Genomic DNA, 26,458 nt, shown 5'->3' on the forward strand with positions numbered 1-26,458 from the left:
TTGGCAAAAATAACCTAAACCCACTGTAAAGCCAGTAGCCGTGGCCGCCTTCACAGCTGCCTGGCCCATGCAGGTTCGCATTGGATTTGGATAGTCGGTAAAGAAACAACGGAGCCAAGAACTGGTGGGCCATTATCTTTAATCTTAGCTTGCTCCAGCGGACAATTAAAAATGCACACTGGGCTCCAAAACCCACTCATTCAGTGCTCACAAAGCTACTGACTTATCCGAGTTTCCTAGAATCAAAGGTTTCTAGCTCACTAGCCTTATTCACCTCTGTTCCCCATCTCCTTCTCTCTGCACATACTGGCTTCTCCTTCAGCACTCCGCCATCTTGGCTGCCTCTCCTCTCCTCCACGTGGCCCTTATCTGCTCTCCTCTCTGCTCTTCTCTTAGAACGTAATCACTCTTCCCTGGAACAATGTGATCTCTCTTCCTTTTTAAAACCTTTTGGCACGAAAACCCTCCCTCAACACACATTAATATAATTACACCCATCCCAAGCAAGAAGGGCAACTAATATCATCACCTGGGCAACAGGCTTCCATGTGGGCAGCACCATCTTTTTTTTTTTTTTTTCTTTTTTGTATTTTTCCAAAGCTGGAAACAGGGAGAGACAGTCAGACAGACTCCTGCATGCACCCAACTGGGATCCACCTGGCACACCCACCAGGGTGCGAAGCTCTGCCCACCAGGGGTTGATGCTCTGCCCCTCCGGGGCGTCGCTCTGTTGCGACCAGAGCCACTCTAGTGCCTGGGGCAGAGGCCAAGGAGCCATCCCTAGTGCCCGGGCCATCTTTGCTCCAGTGGAGCCACACTGCGGAGGGGAAGAGAGAGACAGAGAGGAAGGAGAGGGGGAGGGGTAGAGAAGCAGATGGGCGCCTCTCCTGTGTGCCCTGGCCAGGAATTGAACCCGGGACTTCTGCATGGCAGGCCGACGCAGCACCATCTTTAACAAAATGAGCATAATATATTTTATCTGCCCAAAACCCACTTTTAATAAAAGCCATGAAATAGATAACAGTGTTTAAATTGAAAGGTAAAAAAATAATACTCTCACACAGATATAAAAATGAACACGTGTTAAATAGTTTTATTTAACTCTCCAGGGAACCAGCAGATGTTAATACCAGTTTAAAAGAGAATTCAAAAAACAGACAAATTTATGGACCAGAAATATGCAAATAGAGGCAAAACTATTTCTTTATCCACAAAAAAGAGGAGGAAGTCAAATGTATTCCCTACCAGATAAGACAGAATTTATGTCTGAGAGGTACCCACAATTAATAAAGTTTTAAACTATCTTCCATAGAATTATAATCTTGACCTGCAAAGGTCAAAATTGCTATTGATGATACAGGGCTTTCTTTTCATTACAAATGTTTCCTCTCAAATAGTAAGGTCAAGAACCTAGAGAACAATAATAATACTTGCTGCATCATATTTTTAAATGAGTAATAAACAGCATATCACAAACATTACAAAAGATAGAAACCTTGACTACACAAGTTACTGCATAACATTTTTCAGTTCTTGGTGTTTGTACACACACACTGTTTTCCCCCCTTTGTGGTTGATAATGGCTTTGTATTTTGATGATTCTACAATATCTCAAAAATATTAGGGTCCATCCAGAAGAATGGTATCATGGTGAAAATAAAATGCAAAACCATGACTGCAATTGATCTCTAGGTTTGGGTCATGTATTTCAGTTGTATTGCTTTTATGTTAACTTTTATACCTGTCAGCAAAATGCCTTCATAGGCTATAGGTCTACTTTGGCTGCAAATGTGAAAGTTGATGGTCGAACAACCATCAACTTCCAGTTGATGTGGAAGGCCGAACAAAAATCAATCCAGTTCAAAATTGATTATAATCAGGAAAATGTTACAGTGTCAATGCAATATTTAGGATGAGCATAATAAGATGGGAGTTAGAGGCAAATGAGGTATTGCTTACTCGGGAATATCAAATCTAAGAAGGCAGAGATTGAGATATATGACTTTTCTTTTTCCCTTGTGAAAAGAAAGAGGTAACTCTTCTCATGTATAAATTAGAATTAAACTGCTATGTTGAAGAACCAGACCACAACTTTATAGAAAAACTATAATACAATTGGTATTTTGAATATATACATATATATGTGTATACATGTATATTCAAAAATTATCTCCCTTTTTATTTTCAGGAGTAGTTTATTTTTGACGGTAATAGCATAATCTTCATTTTTTACTATCTTCATGATGTAGTGCAAATTTCAGTTTTGTAATTTTCCCCTGAGAATTGTTCGGTGTTCCTACCTGTCCTGTTGTCATCACTTTGACCCTGGATGGCCAGTAGTCACAGCCATCACAGCCAGGCACGTGCAGGTTCTCATTGAATTTAGACAGATGGCAGAGAAACAGCAGAGCAGAAACTGGTGGACCATACATTTATTCTAGCCTTGAACCCGGCAGGTGAGTAAAGACAGACAGGGCACAAAAACCCACTCATTCAATTTTTGCAAAACTACTGACACATCTGGGTTTTCCTAAAATCAAAGGCCCCACACCAGCTCAGTCCCCTCTGGTTCCCCATCTCCTTCTCTCTGCACAAACTTGGCACAAACTGGCTTTTCCTTCAGCTCCTGGCCATCTTGGCTGCTTCTTCTCTGCAAAGACATGGCCTCCTTTTTCCCTCCTCCTTCTTGTCCTTAAAACATTTTGGAGTGAAACCCCTACTCTAGTACACATTAGCATAACAAAGCCCCTTCCCAAGCAGGAAGGTAATTATCAATTTCACAGATCACATATCTGGACAGCAGCCATTTTTAACAATAAAAGTGAGCAAAATCAAATAACACAAATTTTACAAACTTATTTGCCCAACAGACCCCTAGTTTCTTTATCCTCTAAAACACCAGCATCATTCACTCATTTATTCCTTTATCCATCCATTCATTTATGCAGTAAATATTTATTAAACGAAAGAGATAGTCTTTGTCTTCACAGAAAGCTTACATTCCAGAACAAGGCTGCTTGACCTTGGCATTGTTGACCATTTGGACTAAGTAAATCTTTGTGTGTGGGGGGGATATCTGTTAGGCAATGTAGGGCATTTAGCAGCATCCTACACCTCTTCCTAGTAGATGCCACTAGTAGTCTCTGAAAATGTCTCCAGAGTGTCAGATGTTCCCTCAGTGGCAAACTAATGCCTGAAGAAAACAACCATTCTAGAGGGAGAGAATGGACAATAAGCAAATGCAACAACATTTTTACAGTGGTAATAACTGCTGTGAATTAAAATAGATACTGGGACTATGATAAGAGAGGTAGCAGAGGCGAGAGCTCAAAGGTTTTAAATCAAGGACAGCAGTCTGCATAGTGCACAGACACGGGAAGCCCTATTTATCTTTACATAGATGTTTATCGTTCACTGAAACCCTATCTGTGAAATTGTCAATTAGGACAAGAGCCTGATATAATATTTATTATGATTAAATTATTTCTGGTTCTTCAGTATTTATAAAATGCCACAGTGATAGTAAGATGTTTTTGAATATGTCAAGTACTTCAACTGAATAGAGCATTTATAACTTCAAATGGACTATCATAGGCTGTTGATTTCATTGTCCCTTTTCTGCTACTGAGAAACATGAAGATTAAGTCCTGTAAACCCTTGGTGGTATAAGTGGAAGACTGATTAAGTCATGTATATCTCAGCTAGGAGGTATGTTTATTTAAAACATACCTGTTAATTTTTGTTCATTACATCATTTAACTTTTTTGTGTGTGAGAGAGAGAGCAAGAGAGACAGGAAGGGAGAGAGTTCAGAAGCATCATTTTGTAGTTGCATAATTTTTAGTTGTTCATTGATTGCATATGAAAAGCATTTTATACATGCCTCGACTGGTGGTTTCAGTTGAGCCAGTGACTCCTTGCTCAAGCCAATGACCTTAGGCATCAAGCCAGTGATCATTGAGCTCAAGCCAGCAACCACAGAGTCATTTCAGTGATCCTACACTCAAACTGGCAACCCTGTGCTAAAGCTGGCAAGCCTGCACTCAGGCCAGATGAACTCAAATTCAAGCCAGTGACCTTGGGGTTTTGAACCTGGGACCTCAGCATCCCAGGTTGGCACACTATCCTCTGAGTCACCACCAGTCAGGCTATTTAACCTATTTTAAACCAGGTCTTCCATTTTTATGGGTTTCAGAATTGTCAAGACTCTGAAGGGGACATTCTGTGATTCTGTAATAAATGAAAGAGCAGTGGACTGTGATGTGGACTCTAATTAAGGCTCTATTATTGACTGGCTGGGGACCTTGGGCAAATCATTTCATTCTAGGTGTCTTCTCTTAAATGAGGATTTTTATACTTTCTTTTAGTGACTTCATGATTTTCTAGGAAGAAATGACATTGTAAATATAAAATAGTTTTTTTTAAGAGTTTACTTTAATCTTTTATTGAATATATTGGGTAACATTGGTTAATAAAACCATACAGTTTTAAAGTGCATAACTCAATAACACATTATCTGTACACTATATTATGCAATCATTGTCCAAAGCTTCTGTCCCCATTTATCCCCCCTTTGCTCAGTTCTTCCTCCCCCCACTTCCCTTTCCTTCTATCACCATACCATTATCTGTGTATATGTGTCAGATAAATATTATGGGAGAACAAATTTTCCTCTACCCCCAAGGTTCTTCTGACTGGTCTAATAATCAAATAGACATGAGACAGATTAGCAAGAGAAATTTAATACATACTTATATATGGGAAACCCACATACATGAGAAAGTCTGGGATCCCACATGCAAGAGAGGTTCAGAGATAGAAAAATACTTGAGCATTTAAGACATTCTGAGCTAGAGATGAGATAATGCACCTTGCGGATTTCAAAGTGTCATGGCAGGACAATAAAAAGAATAGATGGTTAGTAAATAGGTCAAAAGTGGTTATATATGATATATTAATATATATCTTGCTCTTATTATGGGCAAGACCTCTAATTTAACTTCTTTTAGGTAGTTAATGGGAGGGACAGATGTTTTTATTGAGCCTGAAAGTACAATTGTGGTTAGCTCAAAACAATCCACAAACCACAGAAGCATATCTTAGGGTGACTTCTTTTGAACTCCCACAATATTATTGAGAGCAATCTATTTCTCAGATACTCTTGAGGCTGAGAGGGAACAACTGTCACTATTCCCATTGCTCAATGTTTCTTCTCATCTAATCTATTCAAATTTTTCAGGTCCCTGACCTACCCTAGTAAGTTTCCCTTCAATTTGCAAATATTCTTGAAAGTTATGCCAATGTTTTCTCTCTCTCTCTCTCTCTCTCTCTCTCTCTCTCTCTCTTTCTCTCTCTCTCTCTTTCATTGACCTGATAACCCAGATGGCTGTTAAGTGACTAATACGCAGGTAGCATCCACAGCATGAATATCCTGGACAAAAGAATGATTCACATACTGGACGAACAGTGTGGCATGGTGTGAGATTTCATCACACTACTCAAATGGTGCATGATTTAGAATTTATTGTTTATATGTGGAATTTTCCATTCAATGTTTTCAGACTAAAGTTGACTGTAGATAATTTAAACCACAGAAAATAAAACTGCACATAAGAGGATACTACTGTAGAATAGATTTGTTCCTGCTCAAGAACCAATTTTGCCTTTGGGGGTAACATGGCAAAGTCCTCCCTTTTCTCCTTTGTGGATAGTTCATGTATTAGACTCTCTAGATTCTAATTAGGGTCTACCTTTGCCAGCAGCTTTTTAGCAGATCCAGTCCAGAACATATGTGCAATGGCTTTGTGGTATAGGACAGTGGCTCAACTAGCAGAAGACAGTGTTAGCTCTTGTGTTCCATGCTGGTTTATACTTCTGAAATTACTTAAGGTCTTTGAGCATTTGGCCAGAAAATAGCACTATATTTGTTGTTCTTGAGTTACAAGGCTGAAATGAGGCGACACCTAGAAAGCACTCAGCACGATGCCAAGCACATCATAAGCACAAATGTTTATCATTATTAATACCAAGTTACAACAGCCAAAAATAAAAAATGAAAAGAGTAGGAGGGACTAATGCTCTTAAGTTACACTACTGTGTTTTGTACTTATGCAATTATTATTTTCATTTTAAACTATGTATACAACTTAACCTTTGCTCCTGGTTGTTGTTTGTTTGTTGGTTAGTTGGTTTTGACTCCATGTTAAAACTTACCATATATAAATTTAATTGGCTTTTGTGGTTCTAATCCTAGATTAAAAACAGAAAAAAAAAATTAAACAGTGCTTTGGGGAGGACAAGTTCAGGGAAAGCTACAAGCATGAAAATAATGAAAGAATCCAACCAGAAATTTCCCCTTAGGACTATGGTTCTCAACCTTGACAATATAAAACGGACTGAAGTATGACTTAGGTGTGGGAATTAAAAAAAAGAAAAAAAAAGTCAGTAAGAGGTTATATTAGAAAACTGGGTAAAGAACTACTGCATATTCAAATATGTAATATTTGAATCCAATAAATCCAATAAAGTTAGACCAGTGCTTTTCAATTGCTGGTCTGTGTAATGACACCCATCCACCAGAAATTTCGTACCCATCTGCAGAAGAGTTAACCACCCTGATGTTGGATGAAGATTATAGACCCAGTGGTTATATACTCTATAATCTTCATACAACATCAGAGTGGTTAACTCTTTCGTGAACTGGCAGACCTTTGATTGAAAAACACTAAAGTTGACCACCCAGTCCAGATCTCTCCTTCTCTTTACAAGAATATTGCTAGATTTTGCCCGTAATTTTTTGCTGAAATCCAGACATACTGTGTTTACAGAATTTGTCCATTAGAATGAAAAGTTTTCCTCCACTTATAGGTTCCAGAGGTCAGGGTCTGCAAATTCACTGAAACGTGTTTCACAGGAGAAAAGACCAGGGTTTATTCACAGGTGCACAGAGAGTACTCAGTGATAAGTAACTCTGTGAACAGCCAGGGGTAAAGTGTTACACACAAAAAAAGGAAAAAAGAATCAGAGCTGCTGTGGGAAAGCATGGAAGGTTCTATTGGCCTTTTCATACTAATAAGATGGGCTGTCTGTCTCCATGGCAGCTGAAGTCACAGAAACCCTCTTGGAGATGGTTAATGGCAGCTCTGTTTTCAAGAGACTCTGATTTAACCAGATAAGTCAAATTCAGGTAAGATTCTTTTCCTGTATTTAACATGACTCACACTGCATTAAAAAAGCCAGTTATAACCAGACGACATAACTGTGTACTATGCCCCAGTTTTTTTTTTGGCTGGGCCAAATAATTTGCCCAAGGTCAACAGCTAATAAATATCACAGCCAGGATAAACTGAGGTTTACCTGACTTCAAGGTCAACATTTCTATTATACCATGCTGTTCTCAGTGTGTCCAAATGATTACTGCCTCGCTTAGAGTTCTAATCAGGTTAAAAAGCTAACATAAATTTTTACTTGGGCTGATTATACAATAGAATATAATGTTTTCTATAGCAAACTAAATGTCTTTACAGTTTTTAGCAACATAGAGGGTCTTGATCATTTTATTTGAAAAATTTCTCAGCACACTGGTGTGCAATTCACTGGGCACAGAAACTCAGCTAAGAGTCATATTCCTACAGAATATCTTGGCCTTTGGAGGTCTCTTTTCATAGTTTTTTTTTTCAACCAAAATTTTGTTCTCCTTGACAAAGAAAAAAGGCAGTAGAGGTGAAGTTTCATGGTTTCTTGTTTTACTTCTAGTCTCTAACATTGTAGGGGAGGAAACATTTTTTTTTTTTTCTAACCTCTTAGGATTCTTGGCTAGGACTGAAAATTAAACTTATAAAGACAGATTAACAAAAAAAAAGAGTGTAAAAATTTATTTAATATAATTTTTATGTGGCACAGGAGCCTTCATAAGGAAATGAAAACTCAAAGAGACAGACCTGAGTATTTTATGCAAGTTCTGAGGAAGAGTGGACAGCACTGGAGGAATAGGCTAGGTATAGAAGTATGAGGTAATTATAGTAAAATGACGAAAACTTAGCAAGGCCTGTTAGTTACAATTCTGCTTGGTGTGCCTTTGTTTTTGGAGATGAAGATGTTCTTTCCCTCCAGGCATAGGGAGGGCACCTCCCACATGAGGGGATTTATGATTTGTTTCACTTTACCTGAATTAGAAATTAAGAGAGAAGGTTAGAGTAAGCTTCTTGTTCCTGTCCTTTTTAATAACTCTTTCAGCTTAAAATATTCAATAATAAGATGCCATATTTTGGGATACCATATCCTGAACCACATCAATACCAACTCTAACTTTCACACATGGGGCCCTTTCACGGCGTTGCAAGGAAAGCATTCTAGGTCCACACAAGGCCCATATATAGGAGCATATGGTGAAGTGGTGAGGTTTATTGAAGCTAGAGCAGACACAAAGGACTGTCCCAGGTTCAGCTCCAGTGTCTTATCTCCATTCTTTCTACTGTAGAGAAAGTCCATCTTGTCTTCATCAGGCCCAGAAGAGAGACCAGGATCCAGAGATTCAGTTTCAGGGGTTCAGTCCAGTTTGGTACCTGTCCTTATGCAACTAATCTGTCTTCCTGTCTATGCTCCAGCTGGCACTGCATTTGGAGTCCTGGGGTCTAACTATCACATGGATGGAGTGAGAATGCACAAACCTGGTGACCAAGTGTTACCTAGCCAGAGCGACCCTGGGCTTGGGAACAACCAGGCCCTTCTTCAGACTAATCATTCTTTTATGGGCTGGTTTTTGGATCCTCCCCTAACCAATACATTTTCTAGATCTCTCTGGGTTTTGTCTCTTATCCACTCTGATCCTTTTCCCAGGGTAAACTGACAGGTCTCTATGGTCCTCATCCTAGCTCCTACTGCACATACCTTATAGTAGAAGCACTGTCCCCTGCACCATCTTGACTTCCACTGGGCATGTACCCAGAAGAGGAATTTCTCCTACTGTTTTACCTTTCTTTTGGAAATCCTGGGGATTAGGTCCCAGTGCAGTGGTCTCCTGAGAAGACTATAAATGCTGCAGATTCCTAGTGAAGCAGGCCTATTGTTCAATTCAGCTCCCCAGCTGATTATGCTTAATAATGTCTGATTCCCTTTGCTCCCTTCCTTGATTAATATCTAGCTACCTACGCTAACACAATGTGACAGGTTTTATCATTTCCATATTTTTTTCCTTACTCTAAAAATAACTAAAAAGTAAGAGTTCCTTAAGGCAATGTTGAGGTAGACATTATACTTGCTTTATCTAAGCACTAATTTAATTCTTGGCCTCCTTATAGATAAACAAAAAGGCAAGCAAAATGACTTATGCAATTTCCATAACAACGGAAGGGAAAATATTTTATTAGTTTATTTGCAAATATATTTTTTCATGCTCTAAGAGAAATTTATTAAATAAATGTTTATATAAGAAACATTAAACAAAATGATGCTCAAATACTGCATATAACATTTTTTGTGGAGTTATTTAGTTTATGTACTTAATTAGTTTTTTGATTAAAGCTGAGGGTATAATATTAACATGTTATTCAGTGAAAAAATACCTACTGGTAGCAAAAACTGTTATAAATCTTTAGGTTTTAGAAATCTAAATTTTAGATTTATGCAGTGTAGGGAAAGTATCAGAATGAATACCCACCATATCACAGAGAATGCTCTCTGTATTTGAGATACTCACATAGCAAACAGCTAAACATGATGGGCCTGCTATTCTAGTGCTAATTATCAATAGAATCTATGCTTAAAAAGAATCTGGCAAAGTTATGAATAGATGTGCAGTATAAGATTATATTATAAAATTTAACTTTCTTTGAACTAGTTTCAAAGTTTAATGCCATGTACAACATTAAAAATTAAAGAAAAGAAAAATTTCTTAGTCCCATCTTTTCTTTATTGTGTAAATATATATTTTTAAACCTTAGCTCTTCAAGATGTTACCATGCAGGTATATTTTTAAATGTTTCCCAATTTCTGTCCTCGGTGGGATCATTTAAGATTGTAACATTTTAATTTTGATTTTCAGAGGACTTTTTTTTTTTTTTTTTGACAGAGACAGAGAGAGGGACAGATAGGGACAGATAGAAAGGAAGAGAGATGAGAAGCATCAATTCTTCATTGCAGCTCCTTAGTCTCCTTAGTTGTTCATTGATTGCTTTCTGATATGTACCTTGACTGAGGGGCTACAGCAGACTGAATGACCCCTTGATCAATCCAGTGACCTTGAACTCAAGCCAGTGACCATGGGATCATGTCTATGATCTCACACTCATGCTAGCAACCCCACACTCAAGTTGGTGAGCCTGCACTCAAGCAGGTGACCTTGGGTTTTGAACCTGGGTCCTCTGCATCCCAGTCCAGTGCTTTATCCACTGCCTGGCCAGACTTCAGAGGACCTTTGTTTCAATACTTTCTGATTGATCTTTTGCACCATATAAGAATCTTAGGTCTTGCTGTTCCCTGAAAATTTTAATATCTGATTTTTTTTAAAAGACATGAACTAAATTATAATTGTATCCCATAATTCCCATACACCAACCAGCCTTACCCAAGACTATCTTGAACATTAGAATAGCAAGTCATATTCACACAGTCCCATCATTCCAAGTTTGCCACCAGTTTTTATTTATCCTCTGCTTTCTCTGGCATCTAATATATTAAATTACCAGGCAGGCAGGCAAGAGAAAATATTAACTTCTCTAGTTGAATAATGCTTTAAGGAGAGTTGAGCACTTTTTCTTTCTTCTTCCCTATCATTTGTATAGCTAATCACTGTAGTATTTAAGAATATAAATGTGGAATGATCATTCATTTTAATCATCTAACCAAATAACCTTTATCATCCTGTTAAAAAACAAAATTCATCTGAGTATTTTAAAGAACAAATTGGCTTTATTTGAGAATTCATGAATTGGGAAGCATCCCTTCTAGGAAGTACAAAGGAATTCTTCAGATCTGCAGAAAAGGAAACGTTTTTACAGACAGAAGGAGGCAGAAAATAGAAATTTTTAGCAAAGAGTGGATAATTTCAGGCAAAGCTCACTGTTCTTTGGGGCAGGAAGAGTCTTTAGAGATCAATTCACTGGTGCTGTCCAGGAAATTCCAGACTGACATTGCTGGGGTAGGTTGAAACTTCAATTATGTTAGATACTGAATCACTGTTTATTTAGCACAAGTTACTCCATTTTAAGACTCTTTCTTCTTTTCTAACAATTCTCAAAAATAGTAGCACTTATAATCCAGTCTCAATTTATTGTCAGCATCTTGCTGCCTTCAAGTTTCTAGCTTCGCAGATAAGATACATTTTAGTATTCTAGCTTTCCTTTTAAAAAACATTTCTTTAATTAAACACTTACACTGTTGTATTCTAATACTGAACCTCTGTTTCTCTTGGCAAGTATGCATGTGTACAGGAAGGGGCATGCACACACATATTCTTTTTAGTATAATAGTCTGGCCCTTGATACTTGGTTATCTGAGGCCACTGATGTCTCTATTCCAGTATGTTATCCTAGGAACAGCTTGGGGAACTTCTGAATGTTTTTCTTTCTCTGATATATAATATAATTTTTATAATCCTTGTTAATATTTTGATATTTTTTTCTTCTCATATTTTTTACTTTAAGATCCTCTGAATTAAATCAGCTGTTCACCAGAGAAATAATATTCTTCTCTGTCTATATAAAAATAATGTTTCATACTTAGCCAATGATGACCAATTTTGGTATCATAAATTATGATTCTGCTACCATCTATATAATCAGCTGCTTAGGATTTTTTTTTCCCTTTCTAAGCCACACACTGAGTTCGAGAAAGGATAAAACAACACCTGGGTTCCAGGAGCCCCTTAGCTTCCTGCCTAGAATATCATGGCTTCGAGGAATGGTTTGCATATTTATCATGTTGGCATCATTCATACCGACATGAACCAGCAGGCATGGGTAGTTAGTTGTCAGCAGGTGTGAGAAGTGTTGGCAGTTCTTCCATCATGTCCTATATATATGTTCCAGAAAGATGATGCACTTTTTATTTGGGCATGTCAAGTCTACATAAAATTGGCTCTTCTCCTTGGTGAATATGACAGGCTTTATCCAATGGACACCCTCATTCTTTTTGAAAATAGAGTATGACTCTTCCTAAGTCATTACTATTTGATTTCTTGGATCTTTTGAAAATTCTGCGCTTCATGTCTATAATCCAAATATTAACAATAGTATTTTATAATAACAATATAGACACCAATGTTGATAGGGACATCATTTACTACTATTTGGGTTGTTTAAATTATACTTGGTCACATATGAACACAGAGAGAAAGACGATCTTTGTAATTTTTTTGAGGCCACAGTGCATGAAATAGATAAACTGCAATAAAAAGTTGATCTTTGGATATTATTAGACATCAATTCTGTCTTACTTTGTTCTGTGGCTGGTAGGCCACATGCTATAGAGGCAGTAGCCAGGAGGATTTAAAATACTGCCAAGTCAGAAAGAGATTTCAACCACAGGGACCTGGCATTGTGATTGCTAGAATTTCTTCTGAAAAATGTTAATATTTTAGGCAAAAATAAAGGATGTTACCATAATATCTACATATAAAACTTGGAACAAATCCTGGCTGGGAAAATGTAAGTTACAGGATGATGTGAAAATGGGAAGCGAATAACTGAAAAGTATGCATTCAAGCAAAATAAGTAAATAATTTTTAGCTAGTTATTTCTTATTCTAGTACTTGTTAAAAATAAAATGGACTAGGATGTATTATCTGTTAGAGAACGTCACAGAATACAGTTATAACTTTGTTCTGCCATTCTTCTGATCTATTTAGCACAAAGAAGATAATTAAATAACAATTATTTAGTAGTGAGAAAATTTGTATTCTGGGACTTAACCAGCCTTCTTCATTTAAAGGACAAATTAATGTTGAGAAATTTAGGAAGAACTAAAGACTTTGCGAAGGACAATAAATATTTAATCCAGGGGTCCCCAAACTTTTACACAGGGGGCCAGTTCACTGTCCCTCAGACTGTTGGAGGGCCGTACTATAAAAAAAACTATGAACAAATCCCTATGCACACTGCACATATCTTATTTTAAAGTAAAAAAACAAAACAGGAACAAATATAGTATTTAAAATAAAGAACAAGTAAATTTAAATCAACAAACTGACCAGTATTTCAATGGGAACTATGCTCCTCTCACTGACCACCAATGAAAGAGGTGCCCCTTCCAGAAGTGCAGCGGGGCCGGATAAATGGCCTCAGGGGGCCACATGCGGCCCGTGGGCCGTAGTTTGGGGACCCCTGATTTAATCAAATTACATGAAATTGTCATTGTTGTAAGTCAAAACTAGTTGGTATCTATAATTTCATATGGTTCAACCAAAGTAGTTTTTTTTTTTTTTGTATTTCTCTGAAGTTGGAAATGGTAAGGCAGTCAGACAGACTCCCGCATGTGCCCGACAGGGATCCACCTGGCATGCCCACCAGGGGGCGATGCTCTGCCCATCTAGGGCGCTGCTCTGTTGCAACCAGAGCCATTCTAGAGCCTGAGGCAGAGGCCATAGAGCCATCCTCAGCGCCCGGGGCAACTTTGCTCTAATGGAGCCTTGGCTGTGGGAGGGGAAGAGAGAGACAGAGAGGAAGGAGAGGGGGAGGGGTGGAGAAGCAGATGGGCGCCTCTCCTGTGTGCCCTGGCCAGGAATTGAACCCGGGACTTCTGCATGGCAGGCCGACGCTCTACCACTGAGCCAACTGGCCAGGGCCCAAAGTAGTTTTAATATTATTTGTATCATAAACATTTAACATAAATTCTTTCCTTTCCATCAAACTTAGAGTTCTATCAGAGTAGAATTATAGATCTTCATATTCCCCAGGATACTTCAAAGTACCTAATACCAAGGAGGTGCTGAGCAAAATTTTGAGTTTAAATATGAGTCAAATAAGAACCTGAGACTGTTCTCTAGAATAATCATCTCAAACATTTTGATTGACTATGACTCAAAATATGTGTATATTTATTTAGTAACAAATTATGTTCTAATTCAGTACAATATTGTTTACATCATTAAACATGTATACATAAATTAAAATTTTTTAAAGGTGATTTTTTGTTTCTTTGCTTAAAAAGAAAACTTTGGCTTAGAAAAAATCCCAAATTTTAGTCTAGAATAAATATTAAATTTCAACAAGTACTGAAAACAAATTATTGGCCTAATTTACATCTGATTTTTTTCTTTTTCTTATTTAAGAACGCTGTATTAAGGCAAAAAAAAGATCTAATGCTTACTAAGTGCCTGGAATAAAAAAGACAAATTTATTTAAGTTAATAAATTTACACACTACAAAGGAAGTATGTCTGCTAAACAGATTTCAGAGCAAAGTCTCAGAATATAATACCCAGAATCTGTCCCTAAGCCTGGTCTGATAATTCAGATTAATATGTGACTTCCCTTCAACTGAAGATGATGATAGTATTTCTTCATGGTAATCAAAGATGGTTAAAAAATGTACTTGTTTTGTATATTTAAGCATTTTATATATATTTATATAACATTGGTATGAAAAAAAGTTCTCTTCATTGTGAACAAGTAAGACTCCTCAATGAAGGCAACCATTCAAAATATATTTACTTCTTGGTTTCTTCCTATAGCAAAACAAGATAAATCTTGCTTATTGGACATTTGTATGTGCCAGTTTCTGTGATAAGTATTTTACTTAGAATTGCCTCATTAACCCATAATTTTCTGGTTGAAGTATTATTTTTACCATTTTGTGGTTGTGCATACTTGCCTTAGAGTGACTAAGTTGGTTAGGGTCACACTGTAGAGAAGTGGCAGGTCTGGGATTTGAACTTAGTTTCTTAGACTTCAATCCCTTAGTCCATAATCACAATAAATATTGCTTCTCTTCTCATAAGAACCAGACTTTATGGTGTGTGCATGATGCCTTCTTTTTTTATCGAGCTCACAAAAGATCAGATAAATGTGTTTGAAAATCACTCAATCAAATTCACTGGAAATTGGATAGAAAATAAAAGTATCAAACCCGGGAGCAGAATCCTTTCTCCTCAATGGCATAACCAGTATTTCTTTCTTGGGTGCCGATTAATGGCACACAATGTTGCATGGCTATTACACATATCTATAGTTCCTGCTATAGTAACAAGATTCATCAATGTCTCAATGCTATGGCAAGAAAAAACATTCGAAAAGAATGATGCAATTCTTTTTTGTAGTTTCAAGAGTCTTATTTTTGGATAGTTAGCAGCTGAATGGTCAGAAAGAAAGAAATATTGTGACTCTTGTTGCTGGACGTATGATAGATAGAACAATGATAGGTAGACATCCCATACTCTTTCACACAGACTCACTGGCTATTTTCTTCACTGCCTTTTAATTTACTTTTCATGCATTTTATAGACTAAATAGGGCAGGCAACTGGTTCAAGACTATTTTGTCAAGTGAATATTTTTCTTTACTTTCAAGTTAATTTCAAGTTTTCTTAGCATTGTGACATATTATGGTACAATAAGAAGAGTTCTGGATTTAGAAGCAAAACATTGAAATTCTCTTTCATGATACACTTTAACCAGTGGTGGGATTCAGCCGGTTTGCACCAGTTTGGCAGAACCAATACCTACTTTTTGTTGAGTTCAGCAAACTGGTTGTTAAAATGGCACCTGTAATCAGGAGTCTCTCTAAGGTGGGTGCCTAGGCAGTGCCCAATGTAGAAATCACAAATTTACATTCCTTACTCTTTTTCAACGTTCATCTGTGCAACAGTGTATTTTAAGTGCCCGTGGTAATATTTATATTTATTCCATCCATAGGTGAAAAAAATTTGATGAAACTATGCTTGTATTATTTATTTATTTATTCATTTCATAAAACTCATTATATCTTTGATGAAATACTACATTTTAATTTCTTCACGTTTGTTACTTCAGTAAAGAAACATATAACATAAAGAGAAAAAGTGCCAAACAACCAGGGGCTGACAAACTGTCACTGGAAATATCTTAAATAACAGTTTTATTGTTTGGTATTATTTAATCTTTTTTTATTAATATTTTAAAACTCATAACATAATCAAATTTTGTGTACCTCTTTTATTGTTCTTTTTTAAATATTAAATGTATGAAATAATAAACTACATTTTGATACATTATTTTTTTATACTTAAAATGGTCATTAGAACAGAGAACCGGTTGTTAAGTTATTTGAATACCAACACTGCACTTAACTGTACATTTCTAGGGTCACTTTGTTTCTAAACTTCTTTTGCTCTTTTATTCTTTATTTTTACTTTTTAATTTCATAAATTTTATGTTCAAAAGTAGACAGAATAGTAATAGCAAACCCTATGTACTTTACCTAGCTTCAAAAATTATCAGCACACTGTGGATTTTATTTCATTTCTATCCCCTCCTACTTTCCCCTCCCATGTTACAATATAGCAAATGCCAGCTATAACATCATTTCATTCATAGATATTAAATTAAGTTATCCCAATATGTCAAGGTTGATAATTCCATCCCCATTCAGGGCACATACAAGAATCACCCAGTGAATGCATAAGTAAGTACAACAACAAGTCAATGTTTCTCTCTTTCTCTTTTTTCTCTCTTCGTTTCTCTCAAAAAAATTAATACAAAATTTTGTATCACAAAAAAATAAGGACTCTTTCAAAAACACATATAACTTTAACAGTATAGTATCTGAAATTAATAATTCTTTCATCATTGCAATGTTCTAATTTCCAACAGCTTCATATACTTAATTTTTCTTTACAGTTGGGTTTTTAGAATTAGGATCTAATTAGAATCTACTCATTATGATAGGCTGACATTACTGTCTAGATTTTACTGATTGCATCTCCATGATATTCTTCAACATGTTCATCTATCCTTTGTATTTTCTGTAAATTGATAGTTGGTTAACGACTTAATCAAATTTAGATTGGATTGTTTATTTGTTGGTTGGTTGGTTTCTGAGCAAAACTACTTCATATATAGTATGTGTTCTTCCATCAGAAGATAACTTGGTGTTTGGTTGTCTTTTATGGTATTAGGAAATAATGATGATCAATGCCCAAATTTATTAAGTCAAAAGAATAAAATAAAGAGAGTTTATTTTCTTATTTCTTTATTTATTAGCTGAAATATTTCTGCAAATTCTTTTTCTATTTTCTATTTGTTTTCCCAGTCACACAATTTTATGTAAGAAATAAATAAATAAATACTTAATTACTTCCCTTTATCTACCAGGTTCTAAAATAATATATTGGCTCATTATTATCTACCACCATTTATCAATTAATTTATTTATTATTACTAAATAATTAAAAATACTTGTTTCTGTTTATTCTATTCAGTTATTATTCTTGATTTTCTGGTTATTTTATTTCAGCCAATGTAAACCTCTACAAGAGAGCCTTTAAAAAGTTTTTAGTCAGACCTATGTCTCATTGATAGTGCCTTTAAATGAGCATTAATAAACTTTTCCAGGCTTGTCTTATATTTCATTTTGCCCAGCATTAGAATCACCAATTTATCCAAAGAGCCTGGTTTCTTTTAGTGGTAAATAGTAAATCAAGACTGTAATATGGGCATTGAGGGTATTCATTGCTGTTGAGTTGGCCATTGTTTCTAGGCCTTTTCAGTAGGTGGAGCAGTAAAATATTTATTTTTAATTAGAAGATATAATACATCATGAGTTTTTTGGATAATTCAAGTTTAAAACTATAGGATTTTTATTTATTCTTTTTTGTGTTATATCTATATCTCCTCTTCCTAATATTTAGAATCAATTTCTTGATGACACCAGAAATTACAGAATTAGAATATTAGAATATTAAAAGAGTATAGTATTTGCTTTATCCAACATACACACATATTAATCTCAGAATACCAACACCACCACAAACATGAACACATGATATAATAATAAATATGAGGGATAATATTTTACATGTAAAAGTGCATTGTAAGTTCAAAGTTCTGTACTAAGTTAAGTAGTTTTTATGTGTAATCATGAATGTACTTTGCAAGTGTTTCCATAAGCCTCCAAAGGGAAAATCTCTTAGCTATATGATATAGCGTGACACAGAAAATATAGTAGAAAGTAAACTTTGTAAATCTGCCACATTTTTAAGTCAACATAGAAAATAATAAGGTTATCATCATTTCATTTACAAAACTCTCTGTTGTGATATTCCCATGAGCATTATAATATGTCTAAAGATACAAGACAATTTTAAATGAAGAAACTACTTTGTTTTCTTTAAGATCTAGAATTTAAATTTGCAATAAAATCTGGTGTGTTCCTTACATGGAGTTACTTATGGTCTAAAGAATTTTTGAGAAAAATGAACTTGTTATACAATTATGAGGACAACACATGAAAGATAAATATTTTTCCAGTTAAAATACTTTAGAATACTACCTTTCTATGTCTTAACTATCAAAAGACTCTAATCCAGTGGTTCTCAAAGTGTGCGCCAAGGTGCACTGGTGCACCTTAGAAGATTTCCAGGTGCACCTTATGGTATTCCAGAGAAATATGTGCCTGTTGGGGACCAAAAAAACAAAAGTTTTTGGAGTTTAAATTTTTGGGGGGACAGATGTGTGGGGAATTGGTTGTAAACTGACAGTCTGCCCATCCCCCCATCTCACTTGCCTGATTAGGTTGCCAAAAGCTGTTAAGCTGTGGTGCTGTGTTTACACTACCCCCCATGTTCCCCAGAAAGACTGGAGGCAAGTTTCTTCTATCCTTTGTTTGGTGTAAAGTTAAGATGGTATGTATGGTAGGGGTTTTCTGCACTTGGTAAAATTCTTGGATTGCCTTGGAAACATGATCAGAGACCATTGATTTGCTAATGGCTTCACTTTGCCCTATAAATAAAGCAAGATGCAGTTTTTGGGTGCACTTTATTCTTGCCAGCAGCAATTACAGGGCCCTACCGACCACAGTATTTTCTTAATTTCACATATTTTCTTAATTCCGCACTGTTCTCACTCAGGACCTGGAATTACTTGCTGCGCTGGTTCGTGGCATGTGCCCAGATATAAAAATAAATATAGTTACTCTATTATACCATTTCATTATGGAAATACTGCTCTTTTTGTTAACACATCATTATTATATTTATTATTAACACATCATTATACTCTTTTTAGCTAAATACATTTAAATAAAATAAATATATTTCTCAAAAAGAAGTGTAATATTGAAGAATTCTTATTCTGGAAGTGAGCAAAAGTTAAGTGTAAATAAAATAGGACATGAAGGCTGATGGGCAGATTTAATTTATAGCATTTCTATCACTTAACATTGAACAATATGATTGGATTAGAAACCCATTCATGGAAGCTTCAAGTGATTTTGGTTTAACATTAACAGAAGAAGAACTGGCAGCTATATCCACTAATTGTGGATTGATGATTAAACATAAGGAATTGTCTCTTGAAGCCTTTTGGATTTCTATAAAAGGAGAATATGTGGCAATATCTAAAAAAAGCTTTGAACATTTTACTATAATTTTCAACATCCTATTTATGTGAATTAGGATTTTCTACCCTAAACACAATTAAGAGTAAAAAGAAAAAAAATTCTTCAATGTATTGATGAGGAAATGAAAGTTTGCCTTTCAAATATATGACCAAACATTGAAGAAATTGCTAGGACACATCAGGCTCATGTTTCTCATAAACACAAGAATGAAAAAACAATATATTTGTGCCGGCACCTGCCAAATTTACTAAATCTTATTAAGAATGTATCTATATATATAAAAAGATAACTTTTTTGTCATTTTTTAAATTTTTTAACCCTTGTTTTTTACAAATTCTAAAAAGCATAACTCAAAAAATGTAACATAAAAATGTTTTTAATGTCAGAATAAATTTAATTTTGTCTTATTTTGTTTACCATAAAAGCACACTTGAACTTTATATTTTTTCTTTAATATTTGATTTAATTATTATAACATATTTCTCAGAAATTTGTATATAGTGTGCCTACAATGATTTGTAGGATTTTAAATGCACCTCGACTTCAAAAAGTTTGAGAACCACTGTTCTAACCATTAATAATTACTGAGAAAGTAGGTGTTGTATTAATATGACAAAGAGAAACAAACAGAATTACCAAACTTATTGAAAATTTGTGGCTTGTATAACTACTGCATAATAGATAATGGTTTTCCAACACATTAATAAAGTGTTCCTGGGCTTTCTACTGTGTAAATTAATATAGACTACTGATAATGGCCCTGGCTGGTTGAGTGAGCAGTAGAACATTGAGCTGGCATGTGGAAATCCTGGGTTTGATTCCTGGTTAGGGCACACAGGAGAGATGACCATTTGCTTCTCCCACCCTCCTCCTTTTTTCTCTTTCTCTAACTCTTCCCTTCTCACACTCTTCCCTTCTCACACCCCAACAGGCTTAATGATTCTAGCCTGTTGGATCTGGGTGCTGAGGATGGCTCCTTGGAGCCTTCACCTCAGGTGCTAAAAATAGCTTGGTTGCAAGCATGGGCCCCAGATGGGAAGAGCATTGGCGCCAGACAGGGTTTACCAGGTAGATTCTCATCTGGGCACATGCAGGAGCCTGTCTCTATATCTCCTCTACTCTAAGAAAAGAATATTGATAATGTAAAATACATTAAAATAATAGTATAATTAAAAATAGTCTTATGTTATTGTATGCATTAATTTTGTTAATTATAATTTTATTATATTTTAAGACTGTTTTTTATAGTGCCTTTCAAACTTTTAATTAATATGTTTGGTTTCACAAATTGAAGCCATCAAATACTTTTAGAATTGTATGAATTGCATTATGGAATGAAGAACAATGATAAATTACTTTTGCTAAATAATAATAGGAGATATTAAATTAGCAGTTGCTAGGAAAGAACTGTCACGTTATTTCTTTATATAGACTATTCCTTCAATATGCAGCTGATCTTGATGATAGAAAATTTATGTTGGTAAAGTTATTATTTTTCTTTGTTATATATTTTTAGGATTATTTTCAGAATTTCAGACTTAAGTAAAAGTATTTATATAATCTAATAAACTTATACAAATATATACTTAACCATAATCTCACTATCAAAGTGTACTCTAATTTGCATACAAAGTATATTTCTTTTAAAAACTGAATAGCTGCCTAAGTTGTATTTTGTATTTAATCAGTTTTCTCCACCCAAATTTGCTTAAAGCAGAGATACTGTGGTATAGGATACAGTACATGCAGGGTCTGGGTTCTACTTCGGATTACTGGTTCACTTAGCTCTCTAACATAGGACCTTTCAATTAGCTACTGAACATTTGATGAGCACTTACCATACATCAGACCTGTGAAATCCACCAGAGATAGGTCATTAAAAGCATGTCTTTCTTGAGAGGGTTAGTATAAATTATCTTTAAAAAAATTCCTAACACTATATAAATCCAAAGTATCTTTTCATCTAGATGCTAGAGAGTTTTCAAGAAGGTTTATTCCCTTGGAAACGTAATGATAGGAAATTAGTTTTATCTTCCAGATAAACTAGTATGTTATCAGCTCTAGGTTGTCAGATCAGAAATCACAGTACACACTAATAAAAACCTAACTTGAAGGTGTTACCTACCAAGTGTGTGTGATAGGTTTTCAGTCATTTGGAGCAAGGCAGTATCAGATGCCAACACTAAAATAACATTAATTAAATATGACAAAATAATAGCTAAATATTGTGAAATATTTTCTTCTCTTATAGGTATGCCTGTAGGTATACCAAACCTATTGGAAAAAAATGATTTATATAGTACATTTCATCCTAGGAAAGCAATTTATGAAACATTATTATAATGGAAATTGTATTTTTTTTCAATAAGTTAGACATGAAATCTTTAACACCTGGGGGAAAATGCTTATAAGGAATAGTTTCTGTTAAGAGAGGGCTGTAGGCATTTCAATTGAAAGGTTTTGTATCAGAGGACTTTTATGGGAGATGTAAAGGTCCCTCCCTCCAGGTTTTGTGTTCCTTAATAACATCTGAGGCCACTGGGTTGCCATTCCTTGTTAGTGCTGCTCCTGCACAGCTCAGACAAGACTAGCAGAAGAGGTAAGTTTCCCTAAGGGAGTAGTTAGAAAATTAATTAAACAGAGGGAGGCAATGGGATATTTAGAAAACAAATTAGAGTCAAGACCAAACACAGGCAAGAACAAACAAGAGCAACAAGAACCATGAAAGGACCACGTTTACAAAAGTGTGGCCTTTCTGCTACTATCCTAAAAGAACTTGGATAATAATTTTTCATAGGAACACAAATTTCCTCTGTTTACAATAGTGTATATTAATAAATACTTATATTTAAAAAGTTTAATTATTTTATTCCAATAGTTTAGATTAGAAGATATGTTCTCACTTAAAGGCTTCATACCAATCACAAATCTCAGTCTGGTTTAAATGGCATTTGGAAGGTTGCTACGGAGTCTTATTACAAAGTGCAAGTATGCAAGGGCTTGGTGTGAAAATATTTAGTCCTCTTTGAAAACAACTTCTTCAGATGGCCAACATTTGAATTTAAAAAGTTGTCTTGTTTTTCAGTCCTGCGTTAACTAAAAAATCAGAGTACTAGAATCTAGAACTTATTAGAAAAGTAGGCATAAATACTGAATTAGTTTAAAATACAGAGTTAATTTGTCTGCCAGTCACTATATATGAATTGCCCAATTTTCATGAAGTTTGGTCAAAACTGACATTAACTTTTTGCTACTGCTCCTACTAAGAATTTAATTCTTATAACCCTTAAATCAAATAAACATTCTTAAGGCAAATATATCTTTAATATATATGTATTTAATTTTGAAGTGTGACTTCCTGAAATCTTGTAAATAATAATTTGCCAAGAACAAGTGGTTGACTTTCAAGTTTCAGAAAATATTGGTTTGGTTTGTCAGGGAAGGGGAAAAGAAAGTAATTGCCCAGTTATTGATGTAACTCTATTGAGTAATCATGATTTTGTGGCCTGTGAATCAATGAATATTAAAGCCTTCTATTATATTATCTGTCTGAAGAAATATCTTTGTAAACAGGGGAACTGAGGTTTAGGCCACCATTTTCTGAGTAAATCAATAAACATTTATAATGTATCTAATGTGTGTTGTGGTGAAAATACAAAGGTCAAAAAAGTTTAGATTTCCTGGAATTTATAGTATAGTAAATATGGAAAATCACAAATACCTTACTTAAATGATTAAAATGTAAACATTGAATAAAAATTGGATAACTCTTCTATTATCTAGAGGGATAATATCTTAGTTTTCTTGGATGTTTATTTCAGTGAAGCATACTACATACATTCTCTCATTTAAGTTCTCAAAGTAGGACTAAATTTAATTCCCAATGTCCAGTTGAGGTCAACACAATTGTCATGTCTATATCATAGGTAAGTACACTGAGGTTCAGAGGGATAAGAAACTTGTCTAAGGTCAAATAACCCAATATTCAATCAATGAAGTTTGTCTTTTTGCCTCTCTCATAATCTGATTAGCTAAGGACTCTTTTATATGTACAGGCATGAGTGTTAGAAATTCTGTGTAAATAGAATTGTGATTCTTCCAAGTACAGTTTAGAAAGTCTATACTAGTGCTATGCTGATGAAAAAGAACATTTTCATGTGTTTTCTTTTCCAAATGTTTCTCCTTTAAAAATTTGTTTCCTTTACTCATTCAAATCTATATATTTAGTAGACTTTTCTGTTTATAATCAGATGATTTATACTTGCTAACTTCATTGTTGGCATTAAGAAGTAAACATATTAAGTAAAGAGGAAAAAGTACTTAAACCTTAGTTGCTTGCAAAAAGTATACTGTATAAGTGATGTAAATTATTTCAGTACATTTTAGTGTGTTTCAATAACTGTCTTATTTTTAAGTCAGAGCCTGTAATGTGGGATTATTATTCATTTGAGGTATTATCCTCTTTAAAGTGTACTTTATGTAGTTCAAGGTATATGTTGATTATTAAGTGCACATTGTTTATAGTTAAATGACTTGCTGATGTTCCTGTATTGCTCCCTGTTGGAAAATACTCGAACAGTGGAAACAAAATCTTTGCTGTTTGTTTAATTGTGCCCTAGGGTGGAGCTGGGAATGTGTCTAGGAGTAAGAGAACACCAGCTTTAATAAACATACAATGCAATTTAACAGTTCATAAAATAGTAAAATTTAATCCTAGACTGAGAGATTTATTAAATTTCACTCAGCAAAATAGAGTGCAGGATATGGAAGCAAGTGAGAATTAAGTGAAATGATTTCAGGGGTAATAGATTTTATTACCTGATAAAGTGGGGGAGTCATTCTTTTTTCAAGCTGTTTCTTAATTCATTCATTGGAAATAATTGGCTTACATAGGAAAGCTTTTTGCAAACAAAAAAATAAGTTGGGAACAACTAAAAGCGTTTGCTTAACTTTGTTTAATTTTAAAAAAAGTAAAACTATTCTACTGAAATCTTGTTTAGATTATGGCTGAAATATTTTTGAACTATAAATTAAAGTATTTTGTATTCAAAGAGAATTGACCAATTTTCTATTCTCTCAAATCCATTTACAGTGCCCCTGAACTAAATGATGCTTAACAACACTACAGTTTCAGATAGTTTCATTTTTTTGCATATCAAGTAACATTAAAAAATTCTTAGGCATATCCTCTGTATCAATAATGTTCAGTTCTATCGAAGACTGACATAAATGAATGCTATTTAATTTTTTAAACTTACTTTGTTTTTCCCTAATGTAAAGAAGTATTAAACAGTATGAACATATTGTTAAAGCCTATGAGGTACCCTTGTAAGGTTGAAAAATAGTTTTTTTTATGATTAAAAGAAGGAGCCTTACCCAAAGCTAGAAGTCTCTTGATATGTACAATATAACAAAAACAGCAGCTAAGGACTGTGTTAAGATTTAACTGTCTGACACACATTGTGTCATTTGAGTCTCATTTAACCCTGGTGCAATAAGTAGGGAAGGTATCATTTCCCATGTTTTATAGCTGAGAAATAGGAGGTTTGGAGAGGTTACAATTTACCAGTGAAAATACAGCCGTAAGGTGCAAAAGATTCAGTTCTGGTCATTGGAGTTCAAGTTATCAAAGCACTTAAAGCCCTTTGCTGTATATTAAGCACCACCATTTAATATCATTAGTATTTGAAGATTTAAAGAATTTTACTTGAGTCATACTTTTATTTGAATCATACTTTTATATCATTTTTGTAATATTAAAAAAATCCATAGACAAGTCTAATATTTCATTTATTAAAATAAGGTTTGTATTTTAGTGGTCACTTGCTAGATAACAACAGCACTTTATTTTTAAATAAAAATACATTTTAAATTGTTTAATGTCCTTTATGCAAGATGCCTGTGAAAGTTTTAATAAGCTACTTAAATATGTATTTAGTCATATTTAATTACATGAGATGTTAAAATTAAAAACATAAAAACAAGCATAACAGAATCTATGCCTCTTGTGTTGTGTATCATTTTCTTTTGAGATTTTTGCTTATCAAGTTCAATTTTTGAGACAGCACTGTCATACAAAATTAATTTTTCATCACTCGACTTTGACAGCTGTGTGTTTTACATTATCTGCACTGTGCAATATCTGTCTCACAGGAGGTTACTTGATACGTGTTAAACAATATTGATAGTCAAATGTCAACTGTTAGTTGGTGGATGACATGAAGTGTAAATGATATTTCAGGAGTGAATCAGAACAACACTTTTCAAGGAAAGTTAAATGTCCACAAGAGCTCACCTATTGAGTGTCCTCTTTTAGCTTCGTTTAGAAAGATCATCAGGCACAACCAGGAAAGGAGCACTGGTCATACAGTCTTTTCAGGTTGACCTGCATACAGAAGTCACCTTTAGTGCCACTGCCATTGTGTTCCGTGGCTACAAATAGAAATATTGTCAATTGTTGATTGGATTTTTTGGTTATGTCTGACACCAATCACCTATAAAGGAGAAAACAAGGGAGCAGGGGCATTTACGTCTGCGGGACTCTGATGATTTCATTTGTCATTCCCTTTTGTTGTTGTTTTTGTTTAAGTAGAAATCTAAGTTAAAACAGGTTCCCTCAAGAAAAATATAACTGACCCATTAGGAAATTGGTGAGGAAACAAACATGTAATTGTGACTCCTTTATTTCCTCAGTGGGTTCCTGATAGCATGCATGTTCTATTCCCATTGGCTATGTCCCCCCCCCCACTGTTCTTCAGTATTTGTCTCCTGACTATAGAGATCGACAAAATTCAATACCTGTAGCATATGTTATAAAATCATTCACTAGAATATGACAATGAAAGAGTTTTTGCTTTTCAGACAAACTCATAGTAAAACTTTTCTGCCCAGGATCTTTCAAGGTTATATTTTTAACCAAAACAGATGCAAA

At 34.8% G+C, this 26,458-nt stretch overlaps 1 protein-coding gene and 1 non-coding gene across 3 annotated transcripts in view; one reads left to right on the top strand and one right to left on the bottom strand.

The window, feature by feature from the left end:
- The window catches only part of GRIK2 (glutamate ionotropic receptor kainate type subunit 2), a 696,770-nt gene that overhangs the window by 353,573 nt on the left and 316,739 nt on the right, over positions 1-26,458 (top strand). The gene's annotated exons all lie outside the window — the stretch shown is intronic.
- Positions 13,704-13,779, bottom strand: TRNAG-GCC (transfer RNA glycine (anticodon GCC)). Its single transcript has one exon. It is a non-coding gene; the product is annotated as a tRNA-Gly (tRNA).

Source organism: Saccopteryx bilineata, chromosome 1 (genome assembly GCF_036850765.1).
Source record: "Saccopteryx bilineata isolate mSacBil1 chromosome 1, mSacBil1_pri_phased_curated, whole genome shotgun sequence".
NCBI classification, from domain to species: Eukaryota; Metazoa; Chordata; class Mammalia; order Chiroptera; family Emballonuridae; genus Saccopteryx; species Saccopteryx bilineata.